Raw genomic sequence first — 23,189 nt, 5'->3', positions numbered from 1 at the left:
CGGGCCACACTTCTCCCCCTCTCTTCTCAGCCCGAGACCTTCTACACGGTCACTTGCAGCCCACCTAGCCATCCAAAACCCCCCTCCGACCGGAGCCATTGGATCGCGATCGGAGGGCTCCGAAAGCCCCCCAAACCCCCCTAACCTAGCCTACCTGCTATAAATGGACATACCCCTCTCCATTTTTGGGCAAAACCTACCCCCCTAGCCTTCCCCTACCTCTGTCCCGCCGCCAGCCTCCTTGGGATCCGCGCCCGACCACAGCCCCGCCGCCACTTAGCTCAGCCGCGAGTGCCCTACGGCCAATCAGGCCGCGCCACATCGCCCCCTATCCACCCCGCAGGCAACCAGGGCCGGCCACGTGCCCCCTGCTCCTCCCCGCCGCCGCAGGCCCTCCCGGACCGTGCGAGGCCCGCCCGGGGCCCGATCTGGGCCGAGGCCCGCATCGCCGCCGCCCCGTGCGCCTCGCTCCTTCCCCGCTCGCTTGATCCAGAGCCCCGTCGCTGCCTCGGCTTCGCCAGAGCGCCGCCTCCCACCGCATTCGACCCCGCCGGCCACCAAGTCTCTCGCCGAAGATGAGCTCCCCGCCGCGCCATTCCTTTTTCCTCTTCTCCCCTGCTCTCCCTCTCCTCTGAACTCTGCGTCGCCACCTTGGTTGCAGGAACCGCTGCCGAGCTCGTCGCTGAGCACCTCGTCGCCGGCCCCTCCTCCTGCCGGATCCGGCGCCCCGTGGTGACCCAGGCCGGATCCGACCCCTTCGTTTCTCCTCGCCGCCCTCTTCGATCGGACCTCGCCGGCCCTTCCTTCCTCGATCCAGGAGGGATCGGGAGGAGAACGAGGCTCCGCCGTGGGGCCCATAGGCCGAGGCCCAGCCTAGCTCCCCGCCGGCCTGCCTCCTCTCCAATCTGGGCCAAGCCCAATGTGAGCCCTCCTCTATCCCTCGCCCCGTGCACAACTTAGCTAAATCACGCTTGATTTGTTTTTTTTCAAAAACTGCTAAGTCCCCAGAAACTCATAATATGTGTGCATGTTTGAACCATCATAACTTTGTGCATGTAGCTCCATTTTGCGTGCATGATATATCAAAATGTTCATCATGAGATGCTCTTCATTTCATTCCATTATGCCGTGTTTATCTTGGTTTGCTCATATCTTCTAGGCCGTAGCTCTGAACTAAATGCACTTTATATGTAACTTGACTAGAATTTCGTGTAGATCATCTTGGTGCATCTTAACTTGCTGTTTAACAACTTGAGCATAAGGTTTATTCAGATCTGGACCAATTTCGAAATTGGCATATGATGACTTACCGGAATTGTTATATGTTGCTTCCGGCCTCATTTAAACTTGCCTTGATGTGTTGCTCTTATTTGCATCATCTCTTGCCATGAGTAGCTTCATGTAGTCTTGTCTTGCATCATACTTGTTTGTGCATCATGTCATGTTCATGTGTGGTGTGTTTACCATGTTGTGTGCTTCTCTCGATAGTTCCCGTTTCGTTGCGATCGTGAGGATTCGTTCGTCTACGCTTGGTTCGTCTTCATGGCTTCATCTTCTTCATGGACTAGTTCTTCTTCCTAGCGGGATTTCAGGAAAGATGACCGCTACCCTGGATCTCACTACTATCATTGCTATGCTAGTTGCTTCGCTCTATCACTATGCTGCACTACCTATCTCTTTTGATCAAGCCTCCCAAATTGCCATGTCAGCCTCTAACCTTTTTCACCTTTCTTAGCAAACCGTTGCTTGGCTATGTTACTGCTTTTGCTCAGCCCCTCTTATAGTGTTGCTAGTTGCAGGTGAAGTTGAAGATTGCTCCATGGTGGACAGGATTATGTTGGGATATCACAATATATCATATTTAATTAATGCATCTATATACTTGGTAAAGGGTGGAAGACTCGGCCTTATGCCTGGTGTTTTGTTCCACTCTTGCCGCCCTAGTTTCTATCATACCGGCATTATGTTCCTTGATTTTGCATTCCTTACACAGTTGGGTGATTTATGGGACCCCCTTGATAGTTCGCTTTGAATAAAACTCCTCCAGCAAGGCCCAACCTTGGTTTTAACATTTGCCACCTAAGCCCTTTTCCCTTGGGTTCTGCAGACTCAAGGGTCATCTTTATTTTAACCCCCCGGGCCAGTGCTCCTTCGAGTGTTGGTCCGAACTGAGGTGCCTGCGGGGCCACCTTGGGGAAACTTGAGGACTGGTTTTACTCGTAGCTAGTCTCATCTGGTGTTGCCCTGAGAATGAGATATGTGCAGATCCTATCGGGATTTGTCGGCACATCGGGCGGCTTTGCTGGTCTTGTTTTACCATTGTCGAAATGTCTTGTAAACCGGGATTCCGAGTCTGATCGGGTCTTCCTGGGAGAAGGAATATCCTTCATTGACCGTGAGAGCTTGTGATGGGCTAAGTTGGGACACCCCTGCAGGGTATAAACTTTGAAAAGCCGTGCCCGTAGTTATGGGCAGATGAGAATTTGTTAATGTTCGGTTGTATATAACTTGACACCAGTTCCGAATTAAAACGCATCAACCGCGTGTGTAGCCGTGATGGTCTCTTCTCGGTGGAGTCCGGGAAGTGAACACGGTTTTTGGGTTATGTTTGACGTAAGTAGGAGTTCAGGATCACTTCTTGATCATTGCTAGCTTCACGACCGTTCCGCTTGCTCTCTTCTCGCTCTTATTTGCGTATGTTAGCCACCATATTTGCTTAGCCGCTGCTGCAACCTCACCACTGTACCCCTTCCTTACCCATTAAGCTTTGCTAGTCTTCATACCCATGGTAATGGGATTGCTGAGTCCTCGTGGCTCACAGATTACTACAACAACAGTTGTAGGTAGAGGTTATGCGATGATCATGACGCGAGAGCGATGCTTGCTTGCGTTGAGTTCTTCTTCTCCTTCTTCGATCACGGGATAGGTTCCAGGTCGGCAGCCTGGGCTAGCAGGGTGGATGTTGTTTGAGTTTCTGTTTGTGGTTCATCCATAGTCGGATGTTGCTCTTATGTATTATGATGTTGTATTCGTGTGGCATTGTATGCCTCGTATGTATCCCCATCTATTATGTAATTGGGATGTAATGATATCCATCTTGCAAAAGTGTTTCAATATGCGGTTCTATCCTTGTTGGGACCTTCGAGTCTCTTTAGGATAGTATCGCATATTGGGCGTGACACAAAATTAACCAACTTAGTATCATCTATCGACTTAAACTTCAACAGGGGGTCATTCTCTGTAGTTGGCTTCTTCGAAGGTGTCATATCCGTCGGGTCAATGTTATCTTTATAAAACTTTAACTCCTCGGTGGCACAAGCCAACTCAGCATACGCAGCATCACCTTCTTCACAATCCAGAGCGATCTTTCTATGACCGTGCACCGTGATGGTGCCTTTATGACCCGGCATTTTAAGCTGCAAATAAACATAACAAGGCCGTGCCATAAATTTGGCATAAGTCGGCCACCCAAACAAAGCGTGATACGGGATTTTGATCTTGAGCACCTCAAAGTTCAATTTTTTAGCTCTAGAATCATGGTCATCACCAAAAGCCACCTCCAGTGTTATCTTACCCACTGGATAAGCCGACTTACGAGGCACCACCCCATGGAAAATAGTAGAAGAAGTCTTAAGATCTTTGTCAGTAAAATTCATACGACGAAAAGTATCATAGTATAGGATATTGATACTACTGCCCCCATCCATGAGCACCTTTGTAAGCTTATAACCTCCTACCTGAGGAGCAACCATCAATGCCAATTGACCCGGATTGTCAACCCGGGGCGGGTGATCCTCACGGCTCCATACGATGGGCTGCTCAGACCACCTCAAATATCGAGGCACCGCCGGCTCAACTGAGTTTACTGCCCGCTTACAGATTTCTGATCCCGTTTGCACGGACTTGTAGTAAATACATGATATTAACCACTATTCAGCTGCTTTGGATTGCTCTAATAACCATACTGCTGCTGCTGATTCCCTTGGCCAGATTGCTGATTAAAACCACCTTGATTGCCTTGGCCCTAAAAACCAGAGCTTGAACCGCCACCTCCAAAACCAGGTCCATGAGAACCGGATCCTGAACCGCCATGCGGGCCATGATTATTCTGGAAAAAATTAGAGTTCTTATACCCCCTCATGACAAAGCAATCCTTCCACAGATGACTGGTCAGCTTCTCCCGAGTGTCGTGCTTTGGGCAAGGCTGATTCATAATGGCCTCAAGGTTGAACTTTGGCCCCCAAAATCGGGGAGCTGGCATTTTCCCTTTACGACGCTGATTATTACTTTGCATATTGGTGTTAGCCACAAAGTCTAAACCGCCGTCGGCCTTGCGCTTACCGTTGCCACCTTGACTCGTCATATTATGCTGTCCTTTTGCATTGCCACTCTTTTTCCCTTTGCCAGCCTTCTCCTCATCAGACTCAGGGTCTTTAGTATTATCAGAGTCACCATATTTGACTAGAGCCGCTATGAGCTCCCCCATATCATTGCAGTTGGGTTTAAGCCGCCCCAATTTCTGCTTAAGGGGAAGGAAATGGCAATTCTTCTCCAACACCAGGACTACTGAACCGGCGTTGATACTATCCGATGAGTGTATAACGGCTGAGATCCGGTGCACCCAATTGGTTGTTGACTCACCCTCACCTTGGACGCAAGAGTCTAAATCCAGAATTGACATAGGCTGCTTGCATGTGTCTTTAATTTTTTGGATAAAACATTGATAACCCACAAGTATAGGGGATCGCAATAGTTTTTGAGGGTAGAGTATTCAACCCAAATTTATAGATTCGACACAAGGGGAGCCAAAGAATATTTGAAGTTATTAGCAGCTGAGTTGTCAATTCAACCACACCTGGAGATTAATTATCTGCAGCAAAGTGATTAGTAACATAGTAGTATGCTAGTTTTGATGATAGTAGCAGTAGTAACAGTAACAGTAACAGTGATAGTAGTGATATTGTAGCAGTAACGATAGCAGTAGCAACAATAGTAACTTAGCAAGAACAATATATGATAAATTCGTAGGCATTGGATCAGTGACTCGTTGGATGATATTCATCATGAGACAATTATAACCTAGGGCGATACGACACTAGCTCCAGTTCATAAATATAATGTAGGCATGTATTCCGTAAATAGTCATACGTGCTTATGGAAAGAACTTGCATGGCATCTTTTGTCCTACCCTCCGTCACATCGGGATCCTATTGGAAACTAAGGGATATTAAAGCCTCCTTTTAATAGAGAACCGGAACAAAGCATTAACACACGATGAATACATGAACTCCTCAAACTACGATCATCATCGGGAGTGGTCCCGACTATTGTCACTCCGGGGTTGCCGGATCATAATACGTAGTAGGTGACTATAACTTGCAAGATCGGATCTAGAACATGTATATAAAGGTGATAACATAAACGGTTCAGATCTGAAATCATGGCACCCGGGCCCAAGGTGACAAGCATTAAGCATGGCAAAGTCATAGCAACATCAATCTCAGAACATAATGGATACTAGGGATCAAGCCTCACAAAACTAACTCAATTACATGATTAATCTCATCCAACTCCTCACCGACCAGCGAGCCTACGAAGGAATTACTCACTCCCGGTGCGGAGCATCATGGAATTGGCAATGGAGATGTGTTGGTGATGATGAAGACCGAAGATCCCCCTCTCCGGAGCCCCAAACAGACTCCAGATCTGCCCTCCCGAGGAAGAACAGGGCTTGGCGGCAGCTCCGTCACGCGAAACGCGATAATTCTTTCTCCCTGGTGTTTTTTCTGGAAATATGGGATTTTATAGTGTCGGTTTGGTGGTTAGCGGGGCCACCAGGTGGGCAGCACCCACTTGGCCGTGCCTGGGGGGATGGTGCGCCCTGGTGGGTTGTGCCCACCCAGATGCCCCCCTCAGGTCCATCCCGGCTCCGGGAATTCTCTTTTATTGTATAGAAAATCCTCACAAAGTTTCATTCCATTCCGAGAACTTTTATTTCTGCACAAAAACAACACTATGGTAGTTGTGCTGAAAACACCATCAGTCTGGGGTTAGTTTCATTCAAATCATGCAAATTAGAGTCCAAAACAAGAGGAAAAGCGTTAGGAAAATTAGATACGTTGGAGACGTATCAACTCCCCAAGCTTAAACCTTTGCTTGGCCTCATGCAATTCAGTTGATAAACTGAAAGTGAAAAAGAAAAACTTTTACGAACTCTTTTGCTCTTGTTTCATAAATAAGCTTAAACAACACCCAGGTTTTTAGCAAAGATTATAACTAACCATGTTGACAACAACTCTTAAAAATTATATTAACTCATATCAATGACATAAACAACTAGAGAGCAATAATAGGATATCTCAAATAGCAACACGTTGTCAAAACAACCATGATATAATATGACAATAGTGGTATCTCGCTAGCCCTTTCCGAGACTGCAAAAAATAAATGCAGAGCACCCCCAAAGTTCAAGCAACAACTAAACATTGTAATTCATGGTAGAAAAGATCCAGTCATGATGCACGCAACATTAGCTATACACAATGCATCAGCATGACAACAGTGCTCTCAGGTTCTGGCGCTTATTTGTGAAGGTGATGACACAACATAAAAGAAAATAGCTAATCCCTTCGCAGAGGGAAGTAGTGATTTGCATAGGTGCCAGATCTCAAGTTTTTAAAATAGAGGTAAATGATATTTTGAGACATGCACCCTTCTTATTCACTTCACGACCATCAGTTATCAATATCTTCCATGCTAAGCACGCTAGTGGCGGTTCCCAAGAGAAAAGGTAAAGGTTATGACTCCATTGGGAGTTTTTGTTTGATTATTTGTAAGATATTTTCTTTTTACAGTTTGGGACTGGGCATCCCTATTACCTCCCTTTTCTCGTGCGATGGCGAGTGAATAAACACTCGACATGAGAATAACCCGCTTAGCATGGAAGATACCCACTACCTCCTGTCATTCCATGAACGATCGAGGCACACAAAAAGGATATTTATTTGAAGTTTTTAGAGGTGGCACATGCAAATTTACTTAGGACGGCAGGGTAATACCGCATATAGGTAGGTATGGTGGACTCATTTGGAATAACTTGGGTTTTAGGTTTTTGATGTACAAGCAGAGTTCCCACTTAGTACAGGCGAAGGCTAGCAAATAGGTTGAAGAGCGGCCAGCTAGAGAGCAACAACGGTCATGAACGTGCATTATGCATAAGTAACATTGTATACTAGCATGAGTAGGATACAAATACCATGAACACAAATATCATAGATGCTATATTGGTTTTGATTCAACTACATGCATGAACATGTGCCAAGTCAAGCCACTCGAACATTCAGTGGAGGATACCATATCATCATACTACATCACAATCATTTTAACGCAATGTTGATATCCAAGATAAGTCATTATTCACTCCTAGAAACTTATGCATGACATGAGAAACTATAATCTCTAATTGTCATTGCAAACATGTTTGATCATAATAGGCTGAATCATGGATACTAGGTTAAACATATTTACAAAAACAGAACAAGTCGAGTTCATACCCGTTTCTCTCTGCCACGACCAATTCATCTAATATCATCATTATTGCCTTTCACTTGCACGACTGAACGATTTGAAATAATACTAGTGCAAGAGTGCCGTGTACTAAGCTGGAATATGCAAACATTTGAATATGCACACATTTTATTTAAGAGGAGAAGACAAGGTAATATGGGCTCTTTGTTAGATCAACAATAATACAAATGAGAGCCACTCAACATTTTCATCGTGATCTTCTCCTCGGTATGACTCGATACAAGAAAAAGAAATTCAGAGAAACACACTGAAATATTTTTGGAGTTTTTTGGTTTTTCGAAGGCAAGCAAACGAACAAAAAGAGAAAAGAAAAATCTTTTTGGGTTTTCTTTTAGTGCTACAATAATTTAACCAAGAAAGAAAAATAAAAAAGAAGCAAGAAACATATTTTTGGATTTTCTCAAAGTATTTCAAACACACAAGAAGAAAGCGCGAAAATAAATTAAACATGGATGATACAATGAAAAAGTGTGGACACCGACAACTGGAATGAAATGTGTGATAGTGAATGTAATGTCGGTGGAAATACGTACTCCCCCAATCTTAGGCTTTTGGCCTAGCTTGGTTATCAGTCAGTAGCCTGGATGGTAGTTGGCGTGGTAGCTCACGGAGGCCCTTGGTGCCGATGCCTCAGCCCACCGTGCTGCCTCCATTGCTGCATTGTGAGCTCGAGCCTCGCTCTCTAGACACTAGTAGAAAACAGGGCATACGTTCGGGCCAGATAAGCCCATTAGTCCCTCTTCGGTCATGAACCGGTACCCATGGGCCCATTGGTCCCGGTTCGTGAGGCCAGGGGCCTGCCGGGCCTCGTGGGGGCATTGGTCCCGGTTCGTCTAGGACCTTTGGTCCTGGATGGTGGGACGAACCGGGACCAATGGTCCTCACTCCTGGCCCACCACCATTGGACCCGGTTCGTGGCACGAACCGGGATGAAAGTGTGACCTTTAGTCTCGGTTCGTGCCACGAACCGGGACTAATGAGTTGCCTATATATACCCCTCACCCGCGAGCAGAGCACTCCCACTGCTCTGTTTTTCCTGGCCGGCGAGGGGAGAGCTTTGTGGTGCTCTACCTCACCTCCTATGCACACGAGGTGTTCGATGGAATGCCCGAGCCACACTACTTAGGCTTTCTCCTCTCCAAGCTCGACCTCCAAGCTCCATTTTCCTCAATATTTGTCTAGGTTTAACGGTCTGTCACGTCCCGTCCCCGTCTTCACCGCCGTCGATCGCCCGCGCCGATCTCGTCACCGGCACCACCGTGGTGAGCCTCTTGTTCTTATCTTCTTTCCGAAAGGAAAAAAAATCTTACTTGTATGTCTATATAGATACTTGTATAATTTTCTTACTTTTATTATTGCTTCTTACTCCCTCCGTCCAGAAATATTCGTCGAAGAAATGCATAAAAATGAATGTATCTAGAACTAAAATACATCTAGATATATCAATTCCTCCGATGAGTATTTCCGGATGGAGGGAGTATTATTTAGTGTGATGGTTTTGGTATCCGCCCCCGTCGGACCTCGTCCTGTCTATGATTCGGATGTGGTATATATTATCTTTATAACTATTTGGTTCATTTATTGTTTATGACAATTATGCCGACCAACGTGACATAGATTTTATTTATCTAGGAGGTATGTGAACCAGAAATTCCAACCGACCCTATTGTCGAGAGGTTAAATTTAGTTGAAGAAGAAAACAATTTCTTGAAGGAAAAACTAAAAAAATTGAGGAGGAGAAGATGATATTGGAGTTGCATGTTGCGGATGTCATCGATGATCACAAGATCAAGATGGATGCAATGCGCTTGAAGATCAAGATGGATGTCATCGATGTCATACCGAGGCTTGGTATCATTATGCCATTGGATCAATTGTTACCTTGGTTGCGATTATGACCACATTTGGTTTGGCATTGAAATGTTTTACATAGTTTCAATGTATGGTTTAATTAATTAGATGCTCTGGAGAGCTGTATGTTGTTTGATGAGAAATATGTACGTACTTTGGTTTTAATGTGATGATGAACTTCTATAAATTTGGTCACTTAGTTATCTATTCATGATGTTCTATAATGGTTTTTGACACACTTAATTATATATAATGCACGCAGATGAACCGGCAATGGATGTATGGTGACAAACACACCTCCTAGTACATTAGGCGTGCATGATTTTCTCGAAGTGGCTGAGGCAAACAAGCAGAATGGTTTTATGTGTTGTCTGTGTCCTATATATGGGAACACAAAGTCTTACTCTGACTCGAAAGTCATTCACACACACTTGCTTTATAAGGGTTTCATGCCACACTATAATGTTTGGACCAAGCACGAAGAAATAGGGGTTATGATGGAAAACAACGAAGAAGAGGACGATGAGAACTATGTGACCCCCGAATACGGTGATGCTGCAACGGGGGTTGCTGTTGAAGATCAAGAGGAACCAGACGATGTGCCCGATGATGATCTCCGCCGGGTCATTCCCTACAAAAAAATACACTTCCATGATGATACATGTTTGTCACAGTAGGTCGCTTTTTTGTCATGCATGTACATCCATGACGATTTTATGACAGAATCAAGATAGTCATACCTGTGCTGTCATAGAAGTGTTCCATGACATTACCAAAATTATCATCACGGAAGTGTCCACTTCCATGACGATAAATCGCGCGTCACAGAAGTGCGTTCGTCAAGGGTGACCGACACGTGGCATCCACCGTAAAGGAACGCCGTTAAGCTATCGGGTTGGGTTTTGGATCTGATAACCCGTTAACAGCCTCGACCAATGGGAAATTTCCACATGTAAAATTCTTATTGGCCGGACAAAACACGTGTCAGGTCGTCGGTGGGTCAGATAGGCACCTATGATACGTCGACACGTGCCACGGCCCACCACTGACCCATTTAGCTTACAAAGCCGGCCCGTTTGACTTGGTCAAAAGTTAACGGGCTGGCCCATGAAAAGCCTGTTAACGGTCTCTTTGCAAATTGCCCATTTTACGGCCCGGTAACTCACGACCCGTTAGGCCCTAAAGGAAATCGGCCCAACAACATCATGTGGGCCGTCGAATATAACACCATCCCATTTCACTTTCGGTCCATGTATAGTCCACAACGTCTTTCAACCCATATGAGGCCTTCGTATATTTCGGCCCTTTTCAGGCCCACGGTGACTCTAGCCCATAATGAACAGTAATTTTCTTTGTACCCGTTAACGGCCCGTGATTTACATGGGCCGTTTCCAGCCCGTGATTTACATGGGCCATTTCCAGCCCGTGTTAGCTTTCGGCCTATTGACGGCCCATACGTTCTTGGGCTCCTTTTCGGCCCTCGATTACTTCCGGCCCGTTACTGGCCTGTTTCCCTAATGGGCCAAATTCGGCCCATGGCAAGAGTCGGCCCGTTACTGGCCTATTCCCCTAATGGGACAAATTTGGCCCATGGCAAGAGTCGGCCCGTTTCTGGCCTGTTAACCCGTTGCACCGTTTCTAGCCCGTCCTATATTCTAGCCCATTAACGACCCGTTATGCCTATGATAGAATTAAGCCTTTGCTGTCCTACGGCCTGTTAACGGTATCCGACGGCCCGAGGCCCACCAATTCTATGGCCCTATTGGAGGCCCATTTATCGACGGCCCAAAGGAGACCCATGGATCCTACGGCCCGTAGGAGATCCATGGATCCTACGGCCCGTATATGGCTCATGGTTGTTGTGGCCACTAGCAAACCAGGGAAAAAGAAGATTAGGAAATAAATAAGGCTGAAACTAATGCTAGGATATTAAGGCGATTGCACAGATTACATCCACTCGGCATCAAAGATCGCCACCAGTGCAAATATAGGGAACACCCTACACTATACAAAAATGGCTTGCTGTTTTCTTCAGCCGGTGGCTGCACGTTAAGAATAAATTTTGTATCGCACCAAAGCAAATTACAACTATATAACAAAAGGAAGGTTGGCATAAAACTTAACAGTCTAGCACATAAATGCACCACCAGAAGTTTAGAAGCTCAGTTCATTTGACCTGACTGTTACGTTTTCATGCTGTATTGTCCGATGGAGCACCATAACCCTCGCCTTCATTTCCCCTAGACTCCTGAACAACATAGCAAATGTATGATAGCCTGGTTTCAAAACCATGCATATCTTGACGACATCGAACAATGTCTCTCCTTGTTTCACAAAGTGTCTCTTTTAGGGAATGGGCTTGTGTCTGGAGCGCAGATACAACATTGCTTTGAGCTTGCATATCTTGATCATGAGGCAATGTGGACGATATTGCCTTAACAACTAACCCAGTATTACACAGGAACGTGATTTTCGCACTGTTAGTGGACAAGTATGGACCCACTGCAGCAAGAGCTGACATTGCGGTTATAGTTGCCTCGCCACCTTCAGAAGGTGGCGGTTCCACCATTTTTCCATAACTTGCTGAAAAGTTGAGGTTTTACATTAGTAGTACCAGAACAGAAGATATTAAGGAGGCAGCAAAACCAAACAAAATAGCTTTGGTCTATATACAGAACTTATTCTGGTGAACCCATGTAAAATATTAGTTGTATTTTATTGCAAAGTACTTAATAAAACCAGGTTCCAAACATATGTTCTTGTACCATCGCTAATGTATTGTCGATTTCTTCACATTGTATTGAGGGCTAAGGATAAAGAGACGAAGTTTATAATACTGTAAGCATATTATAACATCATTCATATCACAAAACAACTGAGAACAGACAAACAGGCAATTGTAATGTTGTGTGGGCAAGTCCAGCACGGAACTAGATTACGGGTCAAGATTACGGGCTAAGACAATTGTGTATAAAATTGAAAAGAGTAATAGACATTGGCTACAAACCATGCAGTTCAAGGCACAAGTTAGAGTAAGTAGTAGTTAAAAGGCATGAGGATTGAGGACTTACAACAGCGGCTTTGACTGGTGTAGTCATGCCCTTCTTCTTGCTGGTGTGACAGTCCTTGAAGATTTCCATAGCATTTGGTTCAGGTACTTTTTGGTCCTTGCGGGCTTTCCTCTGCATTTCGAACAAGTCAATATAGATATGATAATATGGTACAGCAAAAAGAGTGAAACAACAACTAATTACAAGAGCCTCGCAGTGTGCAATATTGCTACGAGATCCTGTCGTCTGTTGGAATTTCACTTTCATATGGTTGGCCTTGTTCTTTGAACAATTCACCTACAAGAAGATATATTTGTGTGGCACATGCGTAAATAGGACTTCAACATGTGATCTGATCACATATATATAATGTACTTGATACTTTGGATCAGACCAGTGTTTAACAAGGCCCCTCTAGTCTTCATCAGATATATTTTCCACTGGAGATGTTTGGGAAAGTTCACTGTTAGCCTTGCCTTCAAAGTGAGTTTTCCTCAAGTTATACCGATACTGTCACAGAGCAGACTTGAAAACATGGGTGCAAGCTTGTCTGGTTGCACCATATTGGCTATCCAACTTGAACCTCATCTGTTTAAAAATTATGGGAGTCTCATTATCAGCAACCTAGAAAGTATGGGACAGAGCAAGACGATATTACTAGTTTCCATACATAACCATACTTAGAGATAAATGGTCGATGAAGGTGTTGAACTGGGTTTCGTCTTTGTCATTCCTGTACTGAATCCATGTTGGGAGGATACATACATGACACCTAACGGCAACCACTGCCTCTGATACTAACTTGGTTGACTCTGTAGCATCACGTGGCCTTTTTAAACCTGCCTCAAAACGGATCTCCATTCTTCCTCCTCTAGATTTAGTTAACCTATCGAGCATTATCCCTGATGTTTGTTTCCTCTTGCGCCTAGGTGCTATTCCAACAACGAACATAGGAAGTGTTAGTGTACATCAAACTGTGAGACTACATATAAAGAAGCATGCAACTGTAACTTGACTCCAGCAACTACCTTCTTGTTGTTGAAGCTCACAAGGTTCATCTGATATTGCCAACTTGTCTTGTGTCAAGAGTGCTTGGGAAGTAGTGTCAGGTGGCAAGGGAGCTTGGGAACGTGCTGCTAGCTCAGTTGATGTGACACCCCAAAAATTTAACCATGTTTTGTTTATTAAAATTTTGCGAGGAAACTTAAAATTTTGTTTTCTGGATTTTCTTTTGATTTCAGAACCTTTCTGTTCTTTTTTTATGGAGTTTTTACCCCTAGTGAAAACTTCCCAATTTTATTATTGGACTTGTTTACCCTCTCAAGGAAAACACTTCTATTATCAGTGGATTTATTTGCATAAAATTTTGCTCTCTGAGCTTTATTCCTTAAAATGGTTTTTCATTAGTTTTGAAGCCCTTTTTGAACTACAACCATTGGATAAATTTATTTAAAATTCCAACCAAAATTTGGGGATGTCATGTGATGTTTTTAAATCACTTTTATGCAAAAAAATATTTCATTCTTTGGATATTTTGAGCTCTACATCTAACTTTCAAATCTGGTCCAGTGGGCAATTTTGCACTACAACCTAATTAATTATTTCTTTAAAACTTCCACCAAAATTTTGGAATGTTAACAGGAGTATATTATTCAACTTTATGCAAAAACCCAGTTATGTCATTTGAAATTTTTTTGTGAATCAACCTCTTTTTCATTCTGGCCCAGTTGGTTGTTTTCTGCATCCCTAATTATTTGTGCTCTAGTGACCATGAGCTTTCTCCTGCTTGTAGTGCACCTTACCAAACCCTTAAGTCCAGGAGGTTGGACTCATTGGAGCATTTTTGGTACATGATATTATGCCCTTTCCCTTCTGTCCAGAACTGGAGTTTTGCAAAACTTACACTAACAAGTTTCTAGATTTAGCCAAATGACCTTGCCACCATCACCTACTTCTAAAGAGACACCAGCCTGGAGATTTTGGCCACTCCAAGAGCTGCCTAGATGCCTCTAGCATTTTGTCAAACACCTTGTGTGCATGGCCAGGCTGGGCATGAGTTTTAGTTTACAATGTGGGCCTGATCCACTGACCCAACAACCTTGTCCACTAAACTCCTAGCTACTCCTAACCTAGGTCTGCTAATTCCCAACCTCACCCAAGCCCTGTAGCGTGCATTGGCATTTCGTCGAGCAGCTAGCGTCCGTGCTCTGGGCGCGCCCAGACCGCACGTTTTGCACGTGCATGCACCGAGCCGCCGCGTCTCGCTGCCGCCCACCCCGCGCCCGTTCTGGCCCTTGGCCAACCGCAGCCAGCACGCCCCATCTCCTCCTGCACCGCAGAGCCACCCCGACCACCCCTGGCACCCCACAGCGCCACTGTCAGGTCGGCCGTGGCTGCTAGCTGACGGCCGCAGCAGGCCCCGGCCGTGTCGGCGCCGCCTGAGCCACCCCAGCGCGCCAGCTGCCCTCTAGAGCAGTCCGGACTCATCCCCTCGCTCGTCTGCAAGCGCTTGTCGCCGCCACGTCCTCCTGCAGCAACAGAGAGGCGGTTCACCGGCGACCTTATCCACGGCCGCGGAACCGACCTCGACCGCCTATAAAGAGGCACCCCCGAACTCTTCCAAGCTCTCAGGCAACCTCGAGCTATCCCCCCTAGAGCTGCCATGGCTAGCAAGTGAAGAGAAGGAGGTCGTCTTCCCCATCTCCGGTCGGCTCGGCCGCCGACACGTTCCAGTCCATTTCGTCGCGAACAGAGCCTCTCCCGTCCATCCAACCCCACCACTCGACTCCCCTTCGTCTTGCAGAGCCACCCAACACCTCAGCCCCGACCAGGAGCCACCATAGCCCAGACCCCCAATCCCTCCCGAAGCCATCTCCGCCGCGAAGCTTGTCGCCAGCGACTCCGTCCACGTCAGCGACCATGGCAGGTACCCACAAGTTTGCCTCGACCACCTGAGCACACCCATGTGCTCAGATCCCCGAGGGATGCCTCCATTCGCCGGCGAGCCTCGCCGGAGCTCCGCCTCTGTCCGGTCGGAGGGGACGACGCGCGCGTGGACCGGTCAAACCTGACCAGTGGGCCAGGCGGGCCCACTGTCAGTGACCCAGCGCCGGTCTACGCAGGCATAAGTGGAGGTGTATTCCCAAAGTACGTGTTCGACGTGTACCTATTCGAAACGTTTTCTTTTCTTTTTTCTGTTTTATTTAAAAACCAGGAATTTGACTAAACTTTGACTGGCTATATCTTTTTAAATAAAACATCAAATGACTTGATTCTTTTTCTGTTGTTTCCCAAATATTGTCTAGTTTATTTTCATATTTATTTGAAAATTTTCCAATAAATTTTTTTGTACTGTTTTTAAAGTATGTGTTATTTGAATATTTTTGAAAATAGGAATTTGGAGGGGAGATTATGGGAACGTTTGGATCTCAGGCAAGCGCTCGCCTAGCCTGGCCCAGCAAGGAAGCGAAGCATTTGGTTTCTGGGCGAGCATGCCTCGTTACCAGCGGTTTCCAGCTTTTTTTGCGTTTCATCGAGCGAGCCGATTCGGCTCGCCTCCGTCGGCAAGGCTGGCCCTCCCTAGCGAGGCAATCAGGCGAGGGATCCAAACGTTCCCTATAACTTTCAAAATTTTTGGAGTGCACCTCACCCCTCCACAACTTGAAGGCAAGCATTCTGAACTCAGGCATAATTTTGTGTGCGTTGTCTGACACGATTACAATACCACCTCGACACGGAGTGTCCGTTATTTTAAGTGATGATATGTTCAAACTCATGAGTGCATATTACTGATCTCATGCATATTGGAGATTTCCTTGCTTTGGAAGTGGTCATGCTTGTGACAGTAATCATCCTCGTATGCTTTTTGTACCTACCGGAAGGAAGCCGGGAAAGTCTCTCTCTTGGGTAGACCTAAACTTGTCCCTAGTTCCTCGTCGAGACGAGTGTGTCCAGTATGGCATGATAGGGTATGATGAGTGGTGATTCTGTCTGTTGGATGAAATATATATTTGTTATGCTAATCATGCAGGGAATACTTAAACCTCCTGAGTCGACCATAGACCGAGTCTTGTTCCAGTAACCCTCATACTTGTTTCGTACTACCACTTGTCCCGACAACAAGTAGGGTACGGTTTAGTAAGTCGTCAACCCCTTTCTAGCACACACCAAACAGAGGGGCCGGGATGAGGGTTCCATGGCCATGGATTAAAGTCAGTCATCCGGATCAGGGGGCATGGGTGTTTCCGGTTGGGACCGAGAGGGGAGGCCACCCCTTAGAGCGCGCGATATAAATTTGATCTCATGCTACGCGAGGTTGTAGCCTCCCCACTTAGAGTTTTGCTTGACAGGTGTCGTGGGTGATTCCAGAAACCTGTAAGTTAAGCTGGTGTGTGCAGGTCAGGTGTGTTTTCAATTAAAAGACCATAGACGGAATTAGTCCCGATGGACTAAAGGAATCCGTTACTCGTGGGTAAAGAGTACACCCTCTGCAGAGATTAAACATCTATTCGAATAGTTGTGTCCATGGTTAAGGACTACAGTCTGGGATGGTGTGATAGCCTGGGTTATCAGGGATGATAGACTACTCATATCAATAAGGAATTCCTTCTTTTCTGGAAGCCCATTCAGACAAAACTCCAAAGTTAAGCGTGCTCAGCTTGGAGTAATTTCAGGATGGGTGACCGACCGGGAAGTTGCTCCCGGGTGCGCATGAGTGAGGACAAAGTGCGCAGAAAAGACTAGTATTGATCTGTGGGGCCAGTATAGATCCCGCCAGGAGTAACGACCACCGGTGGGTGTGTCCGGGGCGTTACAAGTTGGTATCAGAGCCGACCCTCACGGTTACACGTATGGTTGCGGACAGGTGCGCGGTCATGTTGTTCATGACGTTTGTGACCCGTCGTGGCACACGGCATGGCACATGTACCGGACTGGATGCACAGACGTATGTACCAAGAGGGAACGTTCCTGTGGCCCGACGAGGACGTCGGTTCCTCTGAGTGGGGGTGTATGTGATAGCCTGGCTTATCAGGGATGATAGACTACCCATATCAATAAGGAATTCCTTCTTTTCCGGAAGCCCATTCAGATAGAACTCCAAAGTTAAGCGTGCTCAGCTTGGAGTAATTTCAGGATGGGTGACCAACCGGGAAGTTGCTCCCGGGTGCGCATGAGTGAGGACAAAGTGCACAGAAAAGACTAGTATTGATCTGTGGGGCCAGTCTAGATCCCGCCAGGAGTAACGACCACCGGCGGGTGTGTCCGGGGCGTTACAGATGGGTCAAGTGTCGGTCTTAGTGTCGGTCTTTGGAGGAGAAACTACTAAACCAGAACATGGATCATGACGTGTGACTTATGATGATTATGATTATTATTATTATGGACTAACAACCCTTTACATTATTTGAAGTATTGAGTATCCCTGGGACGGTTCTACCTCCAGGATATTCACTGTGATTGTTTTTCTTACAAGCCCTTTATGTGGTGTCGCTCAGACGCCCGACTATGGCATGCTATTATTTATTTACTTTATAAGCCCTTTATGTGGTGTTGCTCAGACGCCCGACTGTGGCATGCTGTTATTTATTTACTTTATAAGCCCTTTATGTGGTGTCTCTCAGACGCCCGACTGTGGCATGCTATTAATTATTTACTCTATAAGCCCTTTATGTGGTGTCGCCCAGACGCCTGACTGAGGCATGCTCGTTATTTATTATCCTTTCGAGGCGTCGCTTCAGACACCCGATTGGTGCATTTTATTACTACTCTGTTACTACATATTCATGTTGCATATAAATAACCTGCTTGCATGCATCAGAGATTTTTATTTTATGACTGACGTTGTGATCATAGAATATTTCAGAACATGTTTTGTTATATTATACCTGTGTTCATAATGTTTGCGAGTACATTCAAAGTACTCACTGGCTTGTCCCTGGCTATTGTCTTGGCCAGATTTCTTGCATGGAGAGGAGCGTTGCGATGACAGCCCTGGAACCTAAGCAATGGTGATAGCAGCCCCGCGAAGATAGGAGTTAACCTGGTTAGCTGTTCCTGTGGGAAATGGAGTCCCATAGACGCTGATGATCCACAAACCGCTTCCGCCATCAACCACTAGAAACCTTGTGTTGTACTCACATGCCAGAATGGTCTTGTACTACATATTTTGTATTTTGCTTGGAATTCCTGTACCAAGTTGGTGCCTCATCAGCTAACAGTAATCCTGGGGTTGGTGAGCACAAAGGCCATTTTCTGGGAAATTAATACCCGGAAAATCGGTCATGATAGTTGATGCACGAGTAACTCGTGCAGCTGGTAGTACTGTGGTAGGTGTTGCAAGAACTAGGGATGTCTCTGCTTGTTTGGTGCAACTATATGTTTCTGTTTGGCTTTTTTGCAGCTCGTGTAGCATGGGATGCCGTGTTTATAGAATTTTCCGTTGGACTTTGACCTTCTATTGCACCATCAGTACCAGCAGAATCTACAGGATTATCCGCTTCTCATTTCCTGCTATTATGTGTTTCTTCCTCTTTCTCTATGCCATGTTAAGTCAAGCCGACAAGGAAAACGAATAACTATTTAGTTCTTCAGAACAAACTAATGCGTGATGCAGACGAACTGAACTTTGATGTTAGACAACCACATGATAGGAGGATGTAATATGTATGAAAAATAGGACGGAAGAGATAACCAGAACTATGATGTGTAAACTAAGAAGAAGACATTTCACCAAATTAGAAGCAATGCAATGGAAGGTAGAAACCATATGAAAGATGCTACAAATATCGCTCTGCCAAGTTAACAGTGTCTCATCATAAATGGCGTTTAAACAAATGTGAAGCGGTACAAGAAATAAATCATTTGCAAGATGCAAACAACATCACACTACCATGTTAGAGGTCTCTCGTCATTAGTGCCATTGCATATTCACAACATTGCATATTCACAGCTTATGATGTGTAAACTAAGGAGAAGGCATTTCAACAAATTAGAAGCAATGAAAGCTAGACACCATATGAAAGATGCAACGAATATCACTCTAGCAAGTTAAAACGGTCTCGTCATAAGTGCCATTTCAACAAATTAGTAGTACAAGCTAGAAAAGAATGCGAGATGTAACCTATATCACACTCCAAAGTCAAACGTGTCTTACGATAAGTGATTGTTGCAGGTTACACAACATTAGTAATTTGATGTAAGAACATGGTGTGATAGATAGATATTGTATGTTCTAGAAACAGGAACACGTGTCTTATTCAAGTATAATGTGTAAAGTAAGCAGATGGAATTTAACAAAATTAGAAGCAATACAAGCTAGACATCACACATAACATGCAACCACATATAACAGTGCCAAGTTAGAGGGAGCACCGGTGATGGTGCACTAGGGGAGACGTGCTCATCACAAACACAACTTTGTTGAGTGTCTATGCATGTGTTGTCTCAGAAATCATCTTGGGGGTGTGGAGGAGTAGAAACTGTAGAGGCCCTCCGTTCGGAAGGATCACCTTTATTCGCTACCTTGCTAACTTCCTTCCGCTTTATTGATTTTGAATTGTCAAGTAAAACCGACAAGAAAAAGCAATAAAATTCTCTCTTCAGAACTGATTCATGCATGATATTGATAATCACTACTTTGATGTAAGGCAAACACATGATACCAGGATGGAATATGTACGAAAAACAGGACGGCATGGCATGTTCACAGCTGTTTGTGTAAACTAGCCAGAAACCATTCCAACAAATAAGAAGCAATGCAAGCTAGACACCACATGAAAGATGCAACCAATATGACTCTGCCAACTTAAAAGCGTCCCATCATAAATGGAATTTCAACAAATTAGAAGCAGCGCATGCTATAAATCATATGAAAGATGCAACTAATATCGCACTGCATATACTAAAGGTGTCTCGTCATATTGATTGATGCGGGATACAAAAAAAAATAGTTTTATGTAAGGACATGCTTAATAGACAGATGTACTATGTACTAAATACAGGAAGGCATGTATAATGTATAAGCTAAGCAGACTAGCACATGCAGTTTAACTAGATTGGAAGAATTACAATCTAGACACCATATGCAACATGAAACCATATATCACGTTGCCAAGTTAGAGCAAGCACCTGCGATGCTAGTGTAGGGGAAATGCTGTAATCAACTACAGAGCTACGTTCACTATCTTCATCTAGCATTTCTGTTTCTTGAGAATCATGTCGGGAGGATGACGCTGCATTCTTTAAATGAGGAGTAGTCCCCTTGCCTGACTGCCTCATCATAAGTGATTGGTGAGGGATACACAAGAACATTAGTTTGAAGTAAGAACATGGTTAATACACAGATGTACTAGTATGTACCAAAAACAAAAAGACATGTCATATTCAAAGGTATAATATGTAAGCTAAGCAGATGCAATTTAACCAACTTGGAAGCAATACAAGCTAGACATCCGACTGGAGTGGTGAGCATGGTCATCTAGGACCTGAGAGCCTGGTGGGAGGCGGGCTGCTTCACCACCATCGCAACTTTTTAGTTGGCTTCCAGGTGATGCCTATCTTTGCTGGGCTTGTGACTGGCTCGGCCAGTGCCCTGACTAGCTATTTTTCTTCTAAGACCGACCTCGGCCTTTCGAATACAAGCTAGACACCATATGGAACATGCAACCACATATGACACCGTGAAGTTAAAGAAAGCACCTGGGATGGTGGTTCATTGCGAGTGAGGTCATCAACTATAGAGCTACGTTTACCGTCTCCATTTGCTGACACTGCACCCTTTATAGCATTGTAACGTGTCGTGCCTAACTGCGAAGAAAGCTGGCACGACTTCTCTCTTTTCTTTGCTGCGTCTCTCGAGGCAGAGTCTGAAATACCCATGCATAAAAACACAATAGTGAGAGTATGGGTGAAGTGTGTGCAGAACTAGTGCACTGTAAAAGTAGCACATAGCAGGTGGCTGAAAAATAAATGATAGGACACATATGATAGCTCTACAACATTGCATGGCAAACAAAATTAGATTCTACTCCGTATGATTTTGTAATATATGAGCACAAGAAATGCAGGTACTCCTCCAGCACACCACCACATGTGGTCATATCTAAGATAAAAGTCGACTGAAAATAAATAGGTCAGTCAATTTTTTTAATGAACCGTCTGATCTATAAGGAATGGGCAGATGGCCTTCATCTACCTCCCGTCAGTCACTGTTGATGATCTTTCTTGAACCGCCAGCGACCACCGGCCCAGACCCCTGCCTCCGCCGCCCCGCCCTCCCCTCGACCTCACACCACCACCGTGCTTGGCGGCGCCCCAGGCCATCCCTTTAATACCGGCCGACCTCCAGATCGGGCGCCAGTAGCTCTAGGCCGCACACGCTCCTAAGATAAACACCAAGGTGCTGCTTCCCCGACGTAATAGGCGTACTAGCACCTGTTACACCAGGGAATGCTTCCGTTAATTGGGAATCAACTGGCCAGAAATTGAAATTCAGGGGGGCGACGGACCTCTAGCTAAGGTGAAATAGTATATGAGGAGAAACCTTGTGCATCGCGAGTTACTAGGAACATCTAGTATGAAGAAGAAGCGGTCAATTAATGTCTTCTGTGGGATGAATACCATGCAAGCAGACACATAAGATTTGCACAAATAAGGGAAGAGGAGTACCGTTATCGGTTGCCAGTGTGGTGTCGATATGTCGCGGAGATCTTCTTGTTTTTCCCGGGGGAACCGATGTTTTGGATAGCCGTGGATCCTTGGACAAACCCATGGCCAAATTTTTGACTGTGTTGCCGTGGCCGTATATCGGCGGAGGGGAAGCAGATCCGATGCGGCGAAGGACGTCGTAGAAGGAACAACTCCGGTGCGGTGGACAATGGCAAAGTTGGAGCGGCAACGGTGAGGCGCATGACGACGTGGTTGAACTGGCTCGGGTACGGACAGCTCGGCCTCGGCTTCAACTACTAGTGGTGGAGGGCGTTGCGGTCGAGGTTGCGGTGGACGACGACGTCGGGGTATCAGCTCCGGCGTGATGGAGGAGGACGGTGGTTGATGGGTGGGATGGGGTGGCGGATGGAGGACGCCGGGGTTTCGCGGCTGGTGGAGACGTAGTTTTGGTGCCCACGGAGTACGAATGGGGAATCATACGGGTGGGGGGGACAATGTTTTGGTCTGGGACACGCTTGTTTTTGGCTTTTTTTGAATAGAAGATGGGACGCGCTTGTTTGAAATTTGGGGAAAGTACAAACTTTGGGGGTAGGATGGTAATCCCAGGTGTCCCAAATAGTGGGCGGGAGCGATTTCGGCCGCGCGCATCTGTGCTTGGGCGGCCATTGTGTATGGATGTTTTTTGGAGGCGGTTGCGTGGCGTCTAGATGAAGCTACAAACCTACCCCGGTTTAGACCTTTGGACGTCGTGCCGGTAGGTTTCACGGGTCCGAGTCATTAGAAAAGTAATTTCCTTGTACTACCAAACATTGGTCTCACGCGGCTTCGGGCGAGTAGAGGCTCTTTTGGCGCTTCGTTTGAAATTTTGAAACACAAGCATTCATGTTTAGAGTACTCTTGAACTATGAGGATTGACCTAAATAGAAAACGTTATCTTTGACCTTGTATGTTTGAAAACGTCATTAAATTATCCGCTTATTTTTGAAATTTTGACACTTGAAAATCCTATAACTACGATTATTTTGGAATGGAGGA

The sequence above is a fragment of the Triticum dicoccoides genome, chromosome 2B, assembly GCF_002162155.2.
Source record: "Triticum dicoccoides isolate Atlit2015 ecotype Zavitan chromosome 2B, WEW_v2.0, whole genome shotgun sequence".
NCBI classification, from domain to species: domain Eukaryota; kingdom Viridiplantae; phylum Streptophyta; class Magnoliopsida; order Poales; family Poaceae; genus Triticum; species Triticum dicoccoides.
Note: the sequence above shows the minus strand (reverse complement) of the source record.